This window comes from Notolepis coatsorum, assembly GCF_963971535.1.
Source record: "Notolepis coatsorum genome assembly, chromosome: 8".
Classification (NCBI taxonomy): domain Eukaryota; kingdom Metazoa; phylum Chordata; class Actinopteri; order Aulopiformes; family Paralepididae; genus Notolepis; species Notolepis coatsorum.
The window spans coordinates 111,135,239-111,155,083 of NC_140172.1; positions in this window are offsets into that span (position 1 = coordinate 111,135,239).

The following is a 19,845-nucleotide window of genomic DNA, read 5'->3' on the forward strand; positions in this document are numbered from 1 at the left end:
AGCGGAAATTATTACGGTATTTTAGCACCATGTGTCAGAGAGGAAGGTAGTTTGACAAACAATATATTGTTAATAATAATAATATGACTCATTTTCCTCCCTCCTGTGGTGTGCCTTTTCTCCAGGGAGGAAAAGGAGTCAATGGGGCAAGTTAGCTGTTAGCAAGCTAATGTTAGATACAGTACGTGTTAGCAAGCTAGTTAGCTAAGACCCTTGCAAACAGAATACTGTAGGCTTGCAGGTTTATCTTTTAATGCTTACCAGTGACTCTGCACACGTTGGCATAATGCTATTAAGTGTCAGGGTCCCACAGTTTTCCCATTCTTACTGCTAATGCCTAACATCTTATTACCTATATCCACTTTTCTCTTCTTCAAGGCTCCGTTTTTTTGCACAATTTGCAAGTCGCTTTGGATAAATGTAAATCTATCTATCTATCTATCTATCTATCTATCTATCTATCTATCTATCTATCTATCTATCTATCTATCTATCTATCTATCTATCTATCTATCTATCTATCTATCTATCTATCTATCTATCTATCTATCTATCTATCTATCTATCTATCTATCTATCTATCTCTCCCCTCTCTCTCTCTCAACCTTCTCCAAGGTGTGTGTTTCAGCAGCTACCGATAAATCCATGTTCAGCATTTCATGTCACTGGCTGCTGCCCTGTCTTCTGCCCTGGAAAACCCCCTTAATCACAGTTTGCACTGCTTCCCGCATCTACCATACATACACAGATCCATGCATGCACTCACACACACATACTAGAACCCTGGAACAGAGCTGCCCGTACCCTATGTTGCCCAATCTTGTATACCCATTAGGGATGTCCGATATTATCGGCCGACCGATATTATCGGCCGATATCGGCAGTAAAATGTGATATCGGAAAATATCGGTATCGGTTTAAAAAAAATTAAAAACAATAACAATATTTGTTATGTATATATCCAGTGAAATTATTAGTTACCTGAAATTATTCAGTTTTTTGGATGGGGAAACCCTGCATATATCGGTATCGGTTGATATCGGTTGATATCGGTATCGGAAATTAAGAGTTGGACAATATCGGAATATCGGTATCGGTAAAAAAGCCAATATCGAGCATCCCTAATACCCATACATGCACACTCACACACTCACTCGCTTAGTCACCCCCTCCTCTCGCAAATGAACATTATGTGTCAACATCATAAAGCAAATATATTTTCCCTTCAAACATGCTTTTGAGTAATGACATTCATTCGTGTTTGTAATCAGAGTAATGTAATCCCATTAGATGCAATCCATTACTCCCAGACATACTACGACCACAGAGTTATAATGTAACTATGGAGAAGCAGAGAAGTTCACTCTGGGCTCTGGAGATGAATGGCAGAGCTGTCGTTTTAACTCAAGGGGTTGAGCAACATGTGTCACAATTGATTTTCGCTACCCCACCCTTGCTTTCAAAGTGCTGACTGCTACTCCGGAGAAATGAGATGTGCCATCAAAGTTAACCTTCTCCTTTATTCCTATATCAAGCCGGCCATGTTTAACTGGTGGAGATTCCCGCCGGAGGGGCCCTCAGCGGGGTGGAGGGGGTGGATCAAGGGAAAGTTCGATCTATATAATATATAGATCAAACTTATTATTAGAATGAAGGTCATCGTTCTGCTGGGGCGGTTAATTCTATATGAAAATCCGAACACCGAGTCGAATGCTCCCCTCCGTTTGATTTTTGACACTTGAAAGTGTAGTTTTGAAATCGTTTGGAATCCTGGCATCAATCTTGTCAAGTCGACCGACACGGAATGCCGTCTGACAAGAGAGGTGTTCGGGGTTTGCGCTTGCAATCTCACCGACCTTGGGAGAGGAGCTACGTTAAGGGTTTATTTCACCCACGATGCTCCGTTCAATTCACTCGGTTCTCTTCACTCCTGTAGGGAAAATACATTATACCAATACATGTTTTCTTTACAGTAATCTAAGTAACTTTGTTTTTAATTTCATTATCTAGGATTTCATCTGGCAGTGATGGGCGTATTTGTGGTGTCTGCTGTTTGCGTTGATGGAGTCCCCTCCCTGCGCTGTGTGAGAGGACGGCGCAGGAAAAGGGCCCTGCGTGTGGTATTAATCTTCTCCGGGCCGCTCTTCATCTCCTCCTTCATAACCACACTTCACCTTATGATTTATCCTGGCTTCTTGTTCCTCTTCTTGACATGTCATTTGTCAAGTGAGGAGACTTCCCAGACACGACTCCAACCTGATGGAAACACAATGAACTAGGAAAGGGCGCTCACTAGAGCACAAATCTCCACCAGGTGGTACAGTAGAAGCCCTTAGAAGTCCAGCATTTACTGCTACTCTACCACTACTCCACCACTCCACTTTGTGACTCCTATTGTTTTGGATTTCACACCTTCACTGCCTGCCACAGGCTGGGGAGATTTTCATCTTACATTTGTATTCGTCCCAAATGTCCCAGCCCCATCCAATTTCTTAGCTTTTTTCACTGTTTATTTATCATGCATTGCAACACTAATATATAGTACAGTAGCCCAAGTCAGACTGCCCATATACAAATTATCTTGGGGGTCTGAGGGCAGTAGCCCCCGACCCCCTCCCTGGGGAAGCACTTAAGTTAAGTACCCTTGCTTTGTTTACTGCAGAAAATTAACTTAAGCACTTAAGTTAAGTACCCTCGCTTTGTTTACTGCAAAAAATTAACAGTGCTAGTTCTAAAGTGACATCGGAGTGACATAGGAGTGGCAGAAGGGGCCTGATTCTGAAAAGATTCATCTGTATGCCTGTATTCCTATTATTATGCAGTCGATTGGAGGGCTTTCACAGAATGTTTAGAATGCCCATTTTCCTTCAGCCCCAGACTGAATTGGCTCATTGGCCTGCTGCCTCTACTAGGTGCAATTCAACTGACATGCAATACAAATTAAATCATCATGTTACTGTGTACTAATCAAAGCTGTGGAAATACTTGTTTTATTTGTTGAAAGTGAGATGAGTGATGTTTTGTGTGTATTCTACTTTGTTCTCTCTCTGCCCCTCCGGCCAGGTCATGGACTTCCATTCCCTTTGTCATGCCCCCCTCTCTCTATCCCCTTCCTTCTATCTCTCTTTCCCTCATTCCTTCCTTCACCTGTTTAGTTTAGTTGTTTAACTGTTCTATGTATTGTGTTTCTCTGTTTAGGTTTAGTGTTTCTGTGTTTCTCTTGTCGAGGTTGTTATTTCTAGGTCATGTAGTTATACGTACATGTAGTTCTGAACACTGTCTAGGTTCCATACTTATTTGTAGTCTGTTTTCCCCTGCCAGGTGTCTCTAGTTGTCATTATTCCAGGTGTGTCTCATTTGTCATTTGCCCCCCTGTGTATTTGTCCCTGTTTTTTGTTCAGTCCTCTGTTCAGGTTTCTTTGTCTTCTGTCAAGTGTCTTTAAGTTCATTCCTAGTTCTGATGTTCGAGCCTCTATCTCTACTTTTGTTGCCCCGTCTCTAGCATTTCTACGTTTAGCCTCCAGTGCTTATTGGTATTTTGTAGACAAAATGGGTCTCATTCCCGAACGAAGTTACGACAAAATATTTCGTCTTAGCCAGATTTCGGCCCATTTAAGACATATTAGGGCTGGGAGTGGGAGTCCCCAAACTTTCCTGAGATCTTATTTGATCGTGGCTGAGAGCAGATTTAAGAGTGCTGAGGAGCACACTTAAATAATTATGCTCTCAGCCCACGATCAAATCTCATGATTGATTGACTAATTTAAAATGTTATTATAACTTGACAGACTGTGTTCTCATAGTGATTCCTTCACGTCAACGCTACAGGCCTCCTTGGAATTAATTACTTAATCATAATTAAAATAAATATGACAATATTTGTACGATAAGAAATTACGCATTTGATGTCGGAAAAATAAATAATATGGATTCATCTGATCACAGGGCAGCTGGATTAACCATATCTGAACCAGCTATTTTGGACAAATAATTACTCAGATATTCAAACACAATTATGCAATTATTGTGAAATGATTGAAAATAATAATAATTTAATGCCTTCTGTGGAATTTGTATTTCTTATTTGTTACACATCTGTTTTAATGATTAATTATATACATTTGAAAGAATGCAGGTCAACATGCAATGTATCCCATTGATTGGTATACAATGGGACAGACCTTTGTTTGATTGATTGATTGATTGAAAACTTTATTAACAGATTGCAGAATGGGTACAGTACAGTACAGCTCAATTACATAAGGGGATGCAGACCAGAGAAAGAATTTCGTCTTGTTTACATCAGGGTCCCCCATTTTCAATTCATCATAACATATATGACACACACGACACAGATAGACTGCTACATCTATCTAACATCTATACATTTATGACATACCAGATTTGCAAATACAGTACTGTTTGTGATACAAAAAGAGTCCAGAAAAGAGAGTACATTTGACGTAGAAACTGTTGGAGGAGGTTGGGTAGGAGGGGTGGGTGGGGGATAGACTTACACTGTACAAGCAAAACTGTACATTGGAATATTGGCAAAACCATACTTGGTCATTTACTGTACATTGGAGGGGGTTGATATAGCTATAAACCTGCATTCCTTCGAATATATCATTAATCAATTAAACTTATATTGAAATACACTATATAGCCTATACACCAACACTGAAATGACAGTGGATAAATAAATAAGAACTAAAGCTAATCGGTGGAAATAGACTGCATTAATATTCCATAACAAGTCTTGTGTGCGCCTACGAATGAACAGTAGCCTATAGGCTTAATTATGGAATAATAAGCCATACTGCGTTCATTCATTACGCCCGCCGTAGGCTATATATATTATATGTCATTAATTAATTCATATACAGTACTGCGCGCGCGCACGTGTGTGTGTGTGTGTGTCTGTGTGTGCGCGAGCGCTGCGGCAGGTGTGTACCGCGAGCTGTATATGATGCCAATACATTAATCTAATCTAGTTTTGATGGGCGCAAGCGTGATTACGAAACCTAGCCGCATTTCTCGGAGACGCTCTCTGATTGGCACTGACTGACGCTAGGTCTCGTAATCACGCGGCTCGCAAAGCACTTCCGCCATTCCATTTCACACAGCTGCGTCACCAGTTGCCTTATAAGGAGCTATGGGGGCGTTGTTTTGTATGCAAATGAGCTGAACGAGAACGCGCGTTAGAGTTTAAGACAGAATGCCATTCTCCAAGCAGATATCAGATAATATAATTTGTGCAACCTTTTCAGCCACTTACCAGCACGTTCAGGACTCAGAGTGTACTTGTCATAGATTATGTCTCAGTGGTTCCAAGATAAGTCTTCCAGAATATATCTTTTAAAGATTTTCGGGAATGACACCCATTGACATTGTTCTTTTTTGAGACTGCCTTCTATTAAGTTAAACACCCTTGGGAAATTCCACTGTCTCCTTCGTCCTGCATCTGGGTCCTACTACCTACTCCATTGTGACAAACATAATTTCAAACAAAATGATGTGTCTGTGTGTTTGTGTACACCGTCTGGTGCATAAATGTGATTTAAGGTAAAATGGAAGGGTCCCAAAACCACATTTTGCCTAGGGCCAAAAAAAGTATAGAGGCGGCTCTGGGTGGGACTAATGAATAGTGATTAGCAATTCAGGGTCTTGATCCAGGCAATTCTTTTGGGGCCTTGAGCAATAATTGATTTGGGGGGATGGGGGAAAAACTCCCGACTTCAGAGGACTTCTACCTGGTGTTTCAGTTCAGTCAGTGGCGGCCGCTGGCGCTGGTGCCTTGTGGTTCGCAGTTCACGTTAATAGGTCGAGTTGAAAATGTAATGCTCTGAGATGCTCTGGAGCAATCTCTCTCTGTCTCTCGGATCAATCAAATCAAATAATTAACACATGTATGTTGTCATTTTAAACAACTCACCATTCATTCATTATGCATCAGCAGCAGCTAAATTAATGTTATAGTTCACAACACAGCAGCGCGTTTTGAATCGCTAGCCTATTAATTATCGTCTCAGCAAGCACAGTCAATACTTTTTTCCGTAGCCGCATTTCGCGGAGAGAGAGAGAGCGAGAGAGAGAGAGAGAGAGAGAGAGAGACTCACTGTTTAGTTGAAACGTCCAGGGCAGGAGAGCTTGATAAACGTGTATAATCCACTGTTGAATGATGTATTCCAGACCACTGTCCACTGTCTCCAGACTGCATCCGACATATAGCTTGTTAGCCAAGTGTTAGCTTGTTAGCACAACACAAGTACATTTCTTTGTCCATTTTTCGGCGTCGAACAGACTGCAAACTACCTGGCGTTCTATCGCCATGCTCTAAGACAAACTCTAACCTTAACCAACTTTGAAAGAGTGCCTAAGCTTAACCATCTAAAGAACTTGCAGTCACGGCACGCTCTGCTGCCTGCATTTCACAACAACACACCAACACAACTATCTCTCACCAACGGACCGGAATAAGCTAGAATTGGAACATTAGAAATTGGATTCGGCCAATCAGAGATCGTCTCTGTGAAATTCTGCTACGGAAAAAAATACTGGCGTCGGCCAATTAGAGAGCGTCTCCGCGAAATGCGGCTACAACATTCTTGACGCTACTGGCTAGACCGCTTCAAATCGCGCCCGGATTCCAACATAATTTAGACGCACAACGCGTTACGCACTGATTGGCTTCGACGGATACAGCGATCAAACCGTGACGCGCACTCAGAGCGCTATTGCGTCTAGCCCGGGCAGAGAAAAAAAAAAAAAAAAGAAGTGATGTCACTTCCTGTTCAAGAAAACGAGTATTTTTTTATTTTATATAATAACGTTATATTGTGCATTGGAAACACAAACATACTTAAAATGAGTAAATATTATTAATTTTAAACATGTTTATATTATTTATAGGGCTATAAAACATAAAACTAAAAAGTTTTATTTTATTCTTCTTCTCTGATTTAACAGCAGTCAGCAGGTGGGTCGGCGCCCTTGCGCCCCTAGTGGCAGAGCCGCCACTGAGTTCAGTCTTGTGTATTGCATGGAGAATATCTCTCTCTCACACCCTCTTTTCATTTTAGGCCCAGTAATTATTCACAGCCTGAAGATGGCGCCGCAACGACCGGCTGCCTGTCTGTACGCTCCGTCGAGACTGTGCTTACTTTTGTTAATATTTATAGTTTTTAGAGTTTTGTTTGTACCAACTGTTGGTGCATCTAACGTGTATGACCGTCAGTCACTCATAGACATTGGATTACGGGAAACTTACCAACTGGATTACTCACTGGACCAGCTTTCCGAACCGCAACAATGGCCTGAAGAAATTCTCCGGAGAGTAGGACCAGATCCTTTGTTCCTTGATCCCAGGAACAGGGGAACCAGACGGCGTGGGAAGAGGGCTGGGATCCGTAACAGGCTGAGATCCAGACGCCACCGTACACCACTGCCCAGTATATTGCTAGCCAATGTACAATCAATTGACAATAAACTGGATGACATCCGAGCAAGGATTCAATATCAAAGAGACGTTAGGGACTGCAACGTCCTCTGCTTCACCGAAACATGGCTCACACCGGAGGTTCCAGACCACGCAATTCAACCGGCAGATCACTTCTTTATCCATCGCAAGGATCGGACATCAGCAGAGTCCGGTAAACAACGTGGAGGAGGTATTGCCTTCATGTTTAACAAAAATTGGAGCGATCCAACTAACGTGAAGGAATTATCCAACCACTGCTCCCCAGAACTGGAATATATAACCATCAAGTGTCGTCCTTTCTTCCTCCCGAGGGAGTTAACGGCGATCGTCCTGATCGGAGTGTATATTCCACCGCAAGCCAGCAACAAGGTTGCGCTCTCCAGACTCCACGACGAGGTAAATAGAATACAAGTGGCGAATGTTAACGCCGCCATTTTAGTGCTGGGAGATTTCAATAGCGCCAATCTGAGAAAGGTATTGCCTGACTTCTATCAGCATGTGACTTGCAACACCAGAGGCGGTAACATCCTAGATCACTGTTACACGCAATTTAAAGGTGGCTACAAGGCTCATTCTGATAGTGGCTTTGGTAAATCAGATCACGCGTCCATCTTTCTTTCACCAAAGTACAAACAGAGAATTAAAAGTACTCCTGTAGTCTCGCGAGAGGTGCAGAAATGGGATTTGACGTCAGAGGAGACGCTCCGGTCCGTGTTTCACTACACAGACTGGAATGTGTTCCGCGACACAGATAACATTAATGTCTACACGGAAACAGTGCTGGACTATGTTTGTACTAGGGTGGAAGAAACAATCCCCACTACCAAAATGAAAGTTTACCCAAATCAAAAACCCTGGGTAGACAAATCCGTCCGTGAAGCTCTGAGAGAGCGCACCAAAGCATACAACGACGGCCTAGTGGCAGGCAACATGAATGACCACAAGGTGGCGCGATACAACGTAAGGAGGACAGTGTCAGAGGCCAAACGGCGCTACAGGGATAAAATTGAACTCCAGTTTGAACAAGCTGACTCTAGAGCTATGTGGCAGGGGCTCAAAACGATGACAGACTACAAAGGCGCCTCCCTCAAACTGAACAGTGACATCTCCTTAGCAAATGACCTCAATACCTTCTATGCGAGGTTTGATGCTGGTAATAACAACACCAGCTCACAAGCCATGGCAATGGGGGGGGGGGGTCGGCTGCTGATGGAGGCGCAGTGTTCAGGGTAACAGAGCATGAGGTGAGGCGGACCTTTAAAAAAGTGAATATCAGGAAGGCAGCAGGTCCGGACGGCATCCCCGGCCGCGTCCTAAAAGTCTGTGCCGACCAACTGGCCCCAGTATTCACTGACATATTTAACCTGTCCTTAGAACAGGCTGTCATCCCCACCTGCCTGAAGAAGTCCACTATTATCCCTGTACCCAAAAAATACCGCCCTGTAGCTCTCACCTCCATAGCCATGAAGTGCTTTGTGAAGCTAGTAAAGGGCTACATCTGCTCCTCCCTCCCCATCAACATGGACCCCCTGCAATTTGCATACCGCCCCAACAGGTCCACGGAGGACGCCATAGCCCATGTGCTGCACACAGCAGCATCACACCTGGACAAGAGGCAGGGGAACTATGTGAGAATGCTATTCATCGACTACAGCTCGGCATTCAATACCATAGTCCCCTCCATACTCATAGCCAAGCTCAGGGACCTGGGCTTGGGCTATGACCTCTGCCAGTGGGTCTTGGACTTCCTGACTGGCAGACCCCAGGTGGTGAGAGCAGGCAACTGCACCTCCTCATCCATCACCCTCAACATAGGGGCCCCCCAGGGCTGTGTTCTGAGTCCCCTCCTCTACTCCCTGTACACACACGACTGTGTGGCTCAGCGGAGTAGCAATACAATCATCAAATTTGCTGACGACACAGTGGTGGTGGGCCTGATCTCTGCCAACGACGAGAGGGCCTACCTGGAAGAGGTCAAGGTCCTGGCGGGATGGTGCCAGGAAAACAGCCTCTCCCTGAACGTCAGCAAAACAAAGGAGATGATTGTGGACTTCAGGAGGTCGGCGGTCAAGGACTACAGCCCCCTCAGCATCGACGGGGCACCGGTTGAGAGAGTCAACAGCTTTAAGTACCTCGGAGCCTACATATCCGAGGACTTGACATGGACCACACACATTGACAGTGTTGTGAAGAAGGCACGACAACGCCTCTACTTCCTCAGGCGCCTAAGGAAGTTCCAAGTCAGCCAGAAGATCCTTAAGAACTTCTACTCATGTACAATAGAGAGCATCTTGACCGGCAACATCACCTCCTGGTTTGGGAATAGCACTGCACAAGACCGAAGCAGACTACAAAGAGTGACACTTTCAGCCGAACGCACAATTGGAGGGGGGCTCCCCACCCTCCAGAACATTTACAACAAGCGTTGCAAGGGCAAGGCTAAGAGAATCATTAAAGACTCCAGTCACCCGAACAACTGCCTCTTTGAACTGCTGCGGTCAGGCAAGCGATACCGGAGTCTCAAGGCGAGCACAGAAAGACTCAGAAGAAGCTTCTAACCCCAGGCCATCAGGCTGCTAAACGAACAATGAATGAACACTACACAACAACAACCACCAAACGCACATAGCACACACATCCACACGCACACACTCACTTTAAACAAACACACTGTAGCACCCACTCCACACACTTTATAGCACACACCCACTTTAAACAAACACACTGTAGCACCCACTCCCCACACTTTATATTTATGGATGAAGGATTGCACTACAACTCGTACACCTTACTGTAAATTGTACCTAAAATTGTACCTCATCCCATTTCTGCTTTGCACTAGATAGTACTGTACATTAGTACACTGCATAGTATTGTGTATTGTATATTATATGGTAACTCAGAACATTGTACATATGTCTATACCGAACACTGTGACCTCATTTTTCTTCTTCTAAATTCATGCTATATTATGTTATTATGTTATTTGATACTATCTTGTCTAGCACAGTCTCTGGAGCGTAACAGTAAGAAGCATTTTGTATGAAAGTATTCTGTACTTCTGTATGACAACTATTAAAGAACTTGAACTTGAACTTGACCACCCGCTCCCTCTGAACCAGTGAGTGACGTGAAAGGACTGTCTACGTAGATAATGAGTTGGACACACACACACACACCCATTCAGCACATACACACAGAACTTACACATCAGCATACATGTGCACACACACACAAGCTCCGATGCACATAGAACATATACACACATACTGTTGTACGCGGCGGCAACACATATACACACACATGCTCTGAAACACATGCACGCACACACACACACACACACACACAAGGCAATGGAGAGTGGTGCAGTGTGATGAACGCAGGCAGCTGAAGATGAAATTCTATCTCATAATGAAAAGACAGTTAAGAGCTCCACTTGAGAGAGAAGCCGAGAAGATAAGAAACAGCGTCGTAGAGAAAATTCAAATGAATGTCAAATGCCATGTGCGCAAGAAGTCAAATAGATCTGCTTCTCTGTGTGATCACTGACTCAATCATAGACGGAAAGCCTATCAGACGGAATGCCTATCAGTCAATCAATCAGTCAAGCCATCCTTCCACCCGTTCATTTCTCCATCAATCAAATTAACTCATTAACGGCCAAAAACATAATATCTCGTGTTTCGCCGCCAACGCATGTGCGCCAAAAATGTAATAACTCGTTTTTAGATCCTTTGATCTTTTTCCTTTGATCCCCATTATATACGGTCAGCCGGAGCCCTCTAGGTCTCCCTGGCTCATCTGCCTACGTTGGAATTGCAATGACGATTGAATCTCACCAGGTGGCAGTATCGCCTACCTTCTGAACTGGAATAGCTTGGTGTGGATACACCTATTCTCTTTTTATTTCTTTTTGCAAGGGCCCCTCCTCCTCTGAGACAGAGCGATCACCTCGAGATTTATTTGCCTGTAGCCTATTTCCCGTATACACGCGTATAGACATATACACAGGTAATCGCGATGGCGATGCAATCACTGGGAATTATTCTTTTTGGAATACCTTCTGGCTAAGGTAAGGTATATTCTATGTCTATTTTACCGAACCTGAAACATGTTTTTGTAACGATCACAGTGTGGTGTTTTACCGGACGTAAAACATGCTCGACAAACAAGATTGCAGTTTCTAGTTAGAACGACCCCCATATAACACGTCATATCTGATGATCTATGAAGAAAGACTGGATTATTTTGGAAAGAGGCGATGTTTAGCGTGTAGCATGTAACAAACTACAGTGTGTAGAAATGAACTGATTAGTCAGTAATGGACTATGAACAATGCCTGAGTCTCCATAAACTCCAAAACTCAGCCACCCACCTCCTCACTAACACCCGGTCCTGTGAACACTTCAAAACACTACTCCTCACCTTCAAAGCCCTCCACAGTCTGCCCCCCCCTACCTGACTGATCTCCTTCTTCCCTACCACCCCACCCATTCCCTCCGGTCCTCCTCCACTGCCTCCCTCATTGTCCCGACATCCAAACTCAAAAAGTTTGGTAATCGGGCCTTCTCTCGCACTGGACCCCGACTCTGGAGCTCCCTCCCTCAGTCCATCAGAGACTCCCCTACACGCTCCACCTTCAAAGCTCGCCTCAAAACCCACCTGTTCTCCCTTGCCTTCAACCACCCCCCCCCCCCCACCCATAACCCCCCCCCCCCCCCCCCCCCCCCCCCCCCCAACCCGATTGATGTCTGTCTCCTGTCGCTCTGTCTTTTTGTGCTATCTCATGCTGTCTTCCCCTGTTCCCCCCATGGTCTCATGTTCTTTTTGTTTTTGTTTCTTTGTTTTAGTTTCTTTGTTTATGTTTCTTTGTTTTTTGTTTCTTTGTTTTTACTATGTTCCTAACTAGTCATTGAGAAGCACTATATAAATAAAATGAATTATTATTATTATTATTATTATAGCTACAATACAGAACACACGATGGGTCTGCAAACACCGCTAAAATGGTCAATAGCGCTGGCGCCAGGCGGTGCAAATGGGGAAAGTGGGTGGCGCTCAAAGCATGTTTCACATATAATGTTGTGGTGTGAGGACGGCTGGGTCAAGGTAATTAGACCTGGGAGAAGGGGTGGCTGTGCACCTGTTGCGCATGAGGTAATCAGTGTACACAGGTCAAATATGCCCCCCCCCACACACACACACATAGGGTATAACATCTGGCATGACAGCTACTTCCATCTGCTCTGGCTTGTACCAACTAACCATCCTAATAAACTGGTGTGTGTTTGCACAACCAGATATCTGCTTCACAAACATTGAAAACTGTATTTTAGAAAAGTAACATGAGCTGTGATAATACATTTAAAATGTAAAATATACAAGATTTAAAAAGAGGATAATACAAATGATACAATAAATGTGAAAAGCAAAGTATAATTTTACAGTACACTTGTACTTTATGTGACAAGGCACAGAGATTAGGGTATTGTTGAGCAATCTTCACAAAAAGAAATGTCATGATATGAAAGTACATGTTCTTACCTTCAAAATAAGCCATTACTCATACAAATCAAATCAGGCGGATACTTTTCAATCTATGTCTTATGGACCATGATGCTAACACAATTCCTATTTCAGAGCCACATGGCCTCAAAAGAACAAAAGAATATGGTGTAATGTTTAAGTGTTTAAAGTCAATGTTGAAAGTGACTTTAAAGTGAGTTGAATCCCCCTGTAACAGTGTGCTATAGTTCACAAGCCTTTCTTCAGCATAATAGCTGGCACACATTATAACAAATAGAATAGATTTGCAAGATTCGGTCGTAGGTCGGGTTGTGGGGGTATAGAGGCATGACCATGATCAGTATCTTTGGAACCGTTTGTGTTAAATTATATCTCTCAAAATTGAAAGTGTATCTCTCCATTGCATAAAGACTGGCAGTGTAGGTAGGTAGGTAGGTTTTATTTAGACAACAAACATATACAGATCACATGAGTATTTGCTTTGTCAGGGATAGAAACGGAAAAAAAATATGAAATTAGGCAGCAGTGGCTAAAATGCTTCCAAAAATGCCCCAATTTGGTTTAAACACGATTTATCACGTCCTTAATCTCCTGCGTGATCCCCAGCATGGCCTTTGATCTTGATTGTTCGTCAGAGTGGTAGACAGCGAGTCTCTTAAAAAGTTCCATCTGGGAGACTTCGATCCTGGCTAGGATTTACGTCTCTCCGAATTATGTTAAAGCAGAACCAGATCCAGATAATGATCGCTCCCATTCCGATCATCATGAATGTGAGGATATATACATCCTCCACATCTTCAATTTCAAGTGGAAAGAGGCAAATTGGATTCCACTTCCCGTAGGTATCAATAGCGAATCCCCATTGGAAACTTCCGAGTGGGCATAGCGGATCAGCCGCATTCTGCTTCCTCGAAAAAGATATGCAATCTATCGGTGCAAATGACCAGCTTACTAGATCCATATCGTAGTTGAGTAGGGAGTTGAGTTGATTCCGTTGAAGAAGGTAGAGTCGACACGTCAAGGCGGCTTCAGGGCGGCAGTGAGCAGCGGCGATAGACGAGAATCAACACGGCAGCCAGACAGCTTCAGGGAGGCAAGAAGGCAGCGGTGGGGATGACCTTGAAGGTCCTGGGAGAGGGAGAGAAATGCGACAGTTCTCTGGTAAGGCTTGGAGAGGTGTGCATGAGGCATGTTACATCCCAATGTATGTGCTTCCCCAGTGTGTGTCTTGTTCTTCATTTTGTTTCCTCCCTCCAGACAGAACCCGTCCTCCACCATTGGTCCCTGCTATGCCTTCCCCTCCATTGGTGGACTACATAGCAGCACAGCACTGATTGGTGGATGGGTTTCAAGACTCCACGACCCAATCAATAACCATCACCCACCACCCAATCCTGGATCCCCACACCCTGTTAAAACATGGCTGCTCACTTCAGTCATTCCTCTTTCTGGCATGAGGCTAGGCCTAGTGATATTTTGAGACATTGACTTTGGATAATATTGCATTTGTTTATTGGCCTTTGTATGAGTGACATTGCATTTGTGTGTGTATGGACTCAGAGAGAGCATTGATAGCTTTAGATTGTTTTGTATATATTTTGCCATTCTTGTATATATCTCGAATGCAGGGGTCTTAAACTTGTGGCCCGCAGGCCAATTGCGGCCCACTGGATGATATTTTGTGGGCCTCTACTTGACATCAAAGTTTAGTGTTAGTGCGGCCCGCGTGCAACTTTTTGGCCAATCGTTGCACGAGTTGGAAGTTTTATTTATTTTATCACTTGTAGGCTACCATAGCGCAGGCTCATGACAGCAATGTTACGTTAGTGATTTGGTTGAAACGTGATTCCGGAGCGATACCAAGTAAAGTGGAAGGAAAATATATCCTGTATGCCAGGCATCCTCGAAATTATCCGCTATCTCCTCTGCGACTGCAAGCAGTGCTCTGCATGTCCGGCTGCACTGCTCCCTGTCTGTGTCTGTCTACTCTGGTCCAATTACATTCAGCGTCTCGTCAGCGGTTTTCCCCCCCACCCACAGTCTGCGAATCAGAGCGTAGGGCGGATCTTCACGGAATGCGTGTCGTCTCTTTCAGCAGTCCGAGTCAGAGCAGAGAGTTAACAGCACATCTACAGGTAGTCTAATCTGCAGGTACTGTAGCTAGTAACCTTGTTCCCAGTTTTATCTCTGTGAGATAAATGTAGCTAGTAGCCTAGTTTCGCCAGCAGGCAGCTAGTAGAAAAATATGGAATGTTCAAAGATGTCCAGTAAAAGAAAAGTCGACCAATCGAGTCAATTCAAAGGTGAATGGACTGAAAAATATGCGTTCATCCTCCCAGCACCAAACCGATGTGCCTAATATGCCAAGAAACGGTAGCGGTAGTGGCAATTACCGCTACCGGTAGTGGCAATTTGAAAATAATGTATGACTGAAGTGATGGAGACCATGTTTGAAGGTAAACAAAAGCAAATCCCCCTCAGATAGCACAGCAACCAGAATAACAAATACCGGCTGGTGATTTGATTAAACAGCTTTGTGATAGAATAAAAAAATGCACAGTGCATTTCCATAGCTGTGGATGAGTCCACTGACACCACTGAGAAGCCTATGTGCTGAAGAACCGTTCATGTTCTGAAGAACCGTTCATGTTCTGAAATGTTATTGCTAAAGATTGAGAAGATTGGATCAGTTGTACTTTTTTTTGGAATACTTGAAACCCTTTTTTTGTGGAATATTTGATGCGGCCCAGCCTCACCCAGACTCTACCTCCAGCGGCCCCCAGGTAAATTGAGTTTGAGACCCCTGCTCTAATGTGTGTTATTTTCCTCTTTTCAGGAAGCAGGGATGGGGTGAGCTGCCATTTCCTTTGGACATTGGGTCTCATTCCCGAACGAATTTACGACAAAAAAAATCCTCTTAGGCAGATTTCTGCCCATTTAAGACATATTAGGGCTGGTAGCGTGAGTCCCCAAATTTTCCTGAGATCAGATTTGAGCGTGGCTGAGAGCAGATTTAAGAGTGCTGAGGAGCACACTTATGATTGATTGACTAATTGACTAACATTTTTATTAACTTGACAGACTGTGTTCTCATAGTGATTCCTTCATTTTAACGCTACAGGCCTCCTTGGAATTAATTATTTAATCATAATTAAAATAAATTGACAATATTTGTACGATAAGAAATTACGCATTTGATGTCGGAAAAATAAATAATATGGATTCATCTGATTAACCATATCTGAACCAGCTATTTTGGACAAATGTATAAATACTTTAATTACTCAGATATTCAAACACAATTATGCAATTATTGTGAAATGATTGAAAATTATAATTATTTAATGCCTTCTGTGGAATTTGTTTGTTTTAATGCCTTTGTTTGATTGATTGATTGATTGATTGAAAACTTTATTAACAGATTGCAGAATGGGTACAGTACAGTACAGCTCAATTACATACAATTGTTAAGGGGATGCAGACCAGAGAAAGACTTTCATCTTGTTTACATCAGGGTCCCCCATTTTCAATTCATCATACCATATATGACACACACACAACATACAGATAGACAGTACTGCTACATCTATACATTTATGACATACCAGATTTGCAAATACAGTACTGTTTGTGATACAAAAAGAGTCCAGAAAAGAGAGTAACATTTGATGTAGAAACTGTTGGAGGAGGTTGGGTAGGTGGGGTGGGGTTGGGGGGGGGGGACGACTGTACATTGGAGGTGGTTGGGGGGGGGGGGGGGGGGGGGGGGATGGAGGGGGTGGGTGGGGGACACTGTACAAGCAAAACTGTAGATTGGAATATTGACAAAACCATACCTGGTAATTTACTGTACATTGGAGGGGGTTGATATAGCTATAAACCTGCATTCCTTCGAATATATTATTAATCAATTAAACTTATATTGAAATACACTATATAGCCTATACACCAACACTGAAATGACAGTGGATAAATAAATAAATAAGAACTAAAGCTAATCGCATGGAAATAGCAAGTCTTGTGTGCGCCAGTATGGCCTACGTGTCTAATGAACAGTATAGGCTTAATATATTCTAGTTACTTGTTTCATTAGGATTTAGTAGATACTACAGACTGTACCTATACTGTACGTAGGGCAGAGCATAGTATCTACTAAATCCTAATGCAACAAGTCATTAATGGAATAATAAGCCTATACTGCGTTCATTCATTACGCCGTAGGGATTAATGGAATAATAAGCCTATACTGTGTTCATTCATTACGCCGTAGGCTACAGTATACTGCGCACGCGCGCGTGTGTGTGTGTGTGTGGGTGCTTGCACGCTGCGGCAGGTGTACCACAAGCTGTACTATATATGATGACAATACATTAATCTAATCTCATTTCGATGGGTCGCGCAAGACTCACAAGGCACTTCCGCATCCATTTCCACACAGCTGCATCATTACTTTGCCTTATAAGGAGTTCTGGAGGCGTTGTTTTGTATGCAAATGACCTGAACGGGAACGCGATTTTGAGTTTAAGACATAATGCCATTCTCCAAGCAGATATCAGATCATATCACAGGTGCGACCGTTTGAGCCACTTAAGACATATTACCAGCACGTTGGGGACTCAGAGTAAACTTGTCATTGATTCTGTCTCAGTCGGTTCCAAGATAAGTCTTCCAAGAGAACTCTATGAAACATTTTGGAGAATGAGACCCATTGTTTTTTCCTGTTTTGTTAGGTAAGGGTAGTTTAGATAATGTAATTTATTTGAGCATAGATTAGGTTGGTTTATTTTGGAGAATAGTGGTTTTTGTTTGTTGTTTTGGTCTTGGCTCACCCTTGAGCTACATGTGCTTCCTTTACATATCTCAATAAATATCCTTGTGTTTACAAATTTGGTCCATCATTTCTATCAACCAACATTTATGTTACAGCCCTTTACCCTTAGACCCACAGGGGTCGTAACCAGGCATATAATAAAGGCTTCGCTCCCCTTCACGTAAATCACTCACAGCTCAGGCTGTTGTCGTGGTAAAGACATTATCATGATTGTATGCACCTGAGTCTCCTGAACACGTAGAGACAAACCCTGAATTCATCGGACTTCCTACGCTGAGCTATGGTCACTTTTCCACACCTACCCCCTACCGGTGAATGCATCATGCCTCCGCGTTTTACCCCAAGGTATTATGCGGTAGGTGTACGAAAGTTACCATAGCTCAGCGTAGGAAGCTCTGATCGTGGGGTTTGTCTCTGTAGCGACCCTGTTCTTATGAGTTCTGATTAGCTGAAATTGCATGTAGTGTTGGTCTTCATGCAAGCCTGTTGGTTGGTGGACCCATGGGGCGAGTGTAAGGGGAGTGCCCTGGTTTCTCCATAGAGCCCTGTTGTACTTTCAGTCAGGCGAGTAAATGGTAAAAAAATAAAAAAAAAATGGTGCATTTCTATAACGCTTTTATCCAAAGCGCTCTATAATTTAGGGGTTAAGTGACTTGCTTTATTAATCACAACGATGCTGAGAAGCTAATTCATGCATTCATATCTAGCCGGTTAGACTACTGTAATGCACTTTTCACAGGTCTCCCTAAGAGGCTTCAGCTAATCCAAAACTCTGCAGCCCGACTGCTAACTAGAACCAAAAAGAGAGAGCATATTAGTCCAATCTTAGCTGCTTTACACTGGCTTCCTGTAACATTTAGAATTTACTTTATGGTCCTTCTCCTTACATACAAAGCTCTAAATGGACAGGGACCTAGCTACATCACCAACACTCTAATAAATTACAGGCCAGCAAGAACACTGCGATCATCAGCTGCTGAACTACTAGAGGCTCCCAGAAACAGTCAAAAGAGGATCGGTAATGCAGCCTTTATCAACTATGCCCCAAAACTATGGAACAAACTACCCGAAAACATCAGGGAAGCCAACTCGCTAGACATTTTCAAAAGACAGCTTAAAACCTATCTCTTTCCTCAGGCATTTCAATGAAACATCAGGGATATCCTGACACAAATTGTACTTTACCTGCACTATTCTTACCCTCAAGAGTCAAGAGTTTTATTTGTCACGGCATACAAGCATACAGTGAAATGAGGGTGGTCATGCCCGCAGCGATTGTGCAATAATACAAGTAATAAGAATAAGATATTTGTGCAATAATACAAGTAATACGAATAAGACATAACAGGTATAATGTACATACGTTTACAAAAAGCATGGTAAAAGACATGCTAAGGTCCTGCGATAGTGCAATACAATGTTAGCTATGGATGAGGCACTGGGTCTTATGTACACTACTATACAATACTACATAACTGTCTCAGGTGGTAGAGGCGCTGCTTCGCCTTCTTTACGACTGAGTCTATGTGTGTTGTCCATGTTAGGTCTTCTGAGATGTGGACCGCCAGGTATTTAAAGCTGCTCACCCTGTCCACGGTAGCCCTGTTTATCCACAGTGGTGTGTGTGTCCCCTGCTTTGTTCTCCTAAAATCCACGATCAGCTCCTTGGTTTTACCAATGTTCAGGAGCAGGCTGTTGTCCTGAGTGCATCAACCTCCTCCCGGTAGGCCTTCTTGTCGTTGTCAGAGATCAGCCCCACCACCACTGTGTCGTCCGCAAACTTCACTATGGAGTTGGAGCTGAACTTGGCCACACAGTCATGTGTGTAGAGTGAATACAGCAGGGGGCTCAGAACACAGCCCTGGGGGGACCCGATACTCAGGGTGATGGTGTTGGAGGTCTGACCCCCCACCCTGACCGCCTGAGGCCTCTCACTCAGAAAGTCCAGTATCCAGGCGCTCAGAGCGGAACTCAGACCCAGCTCAATCAGCTTGTCCACCAGTCTGGT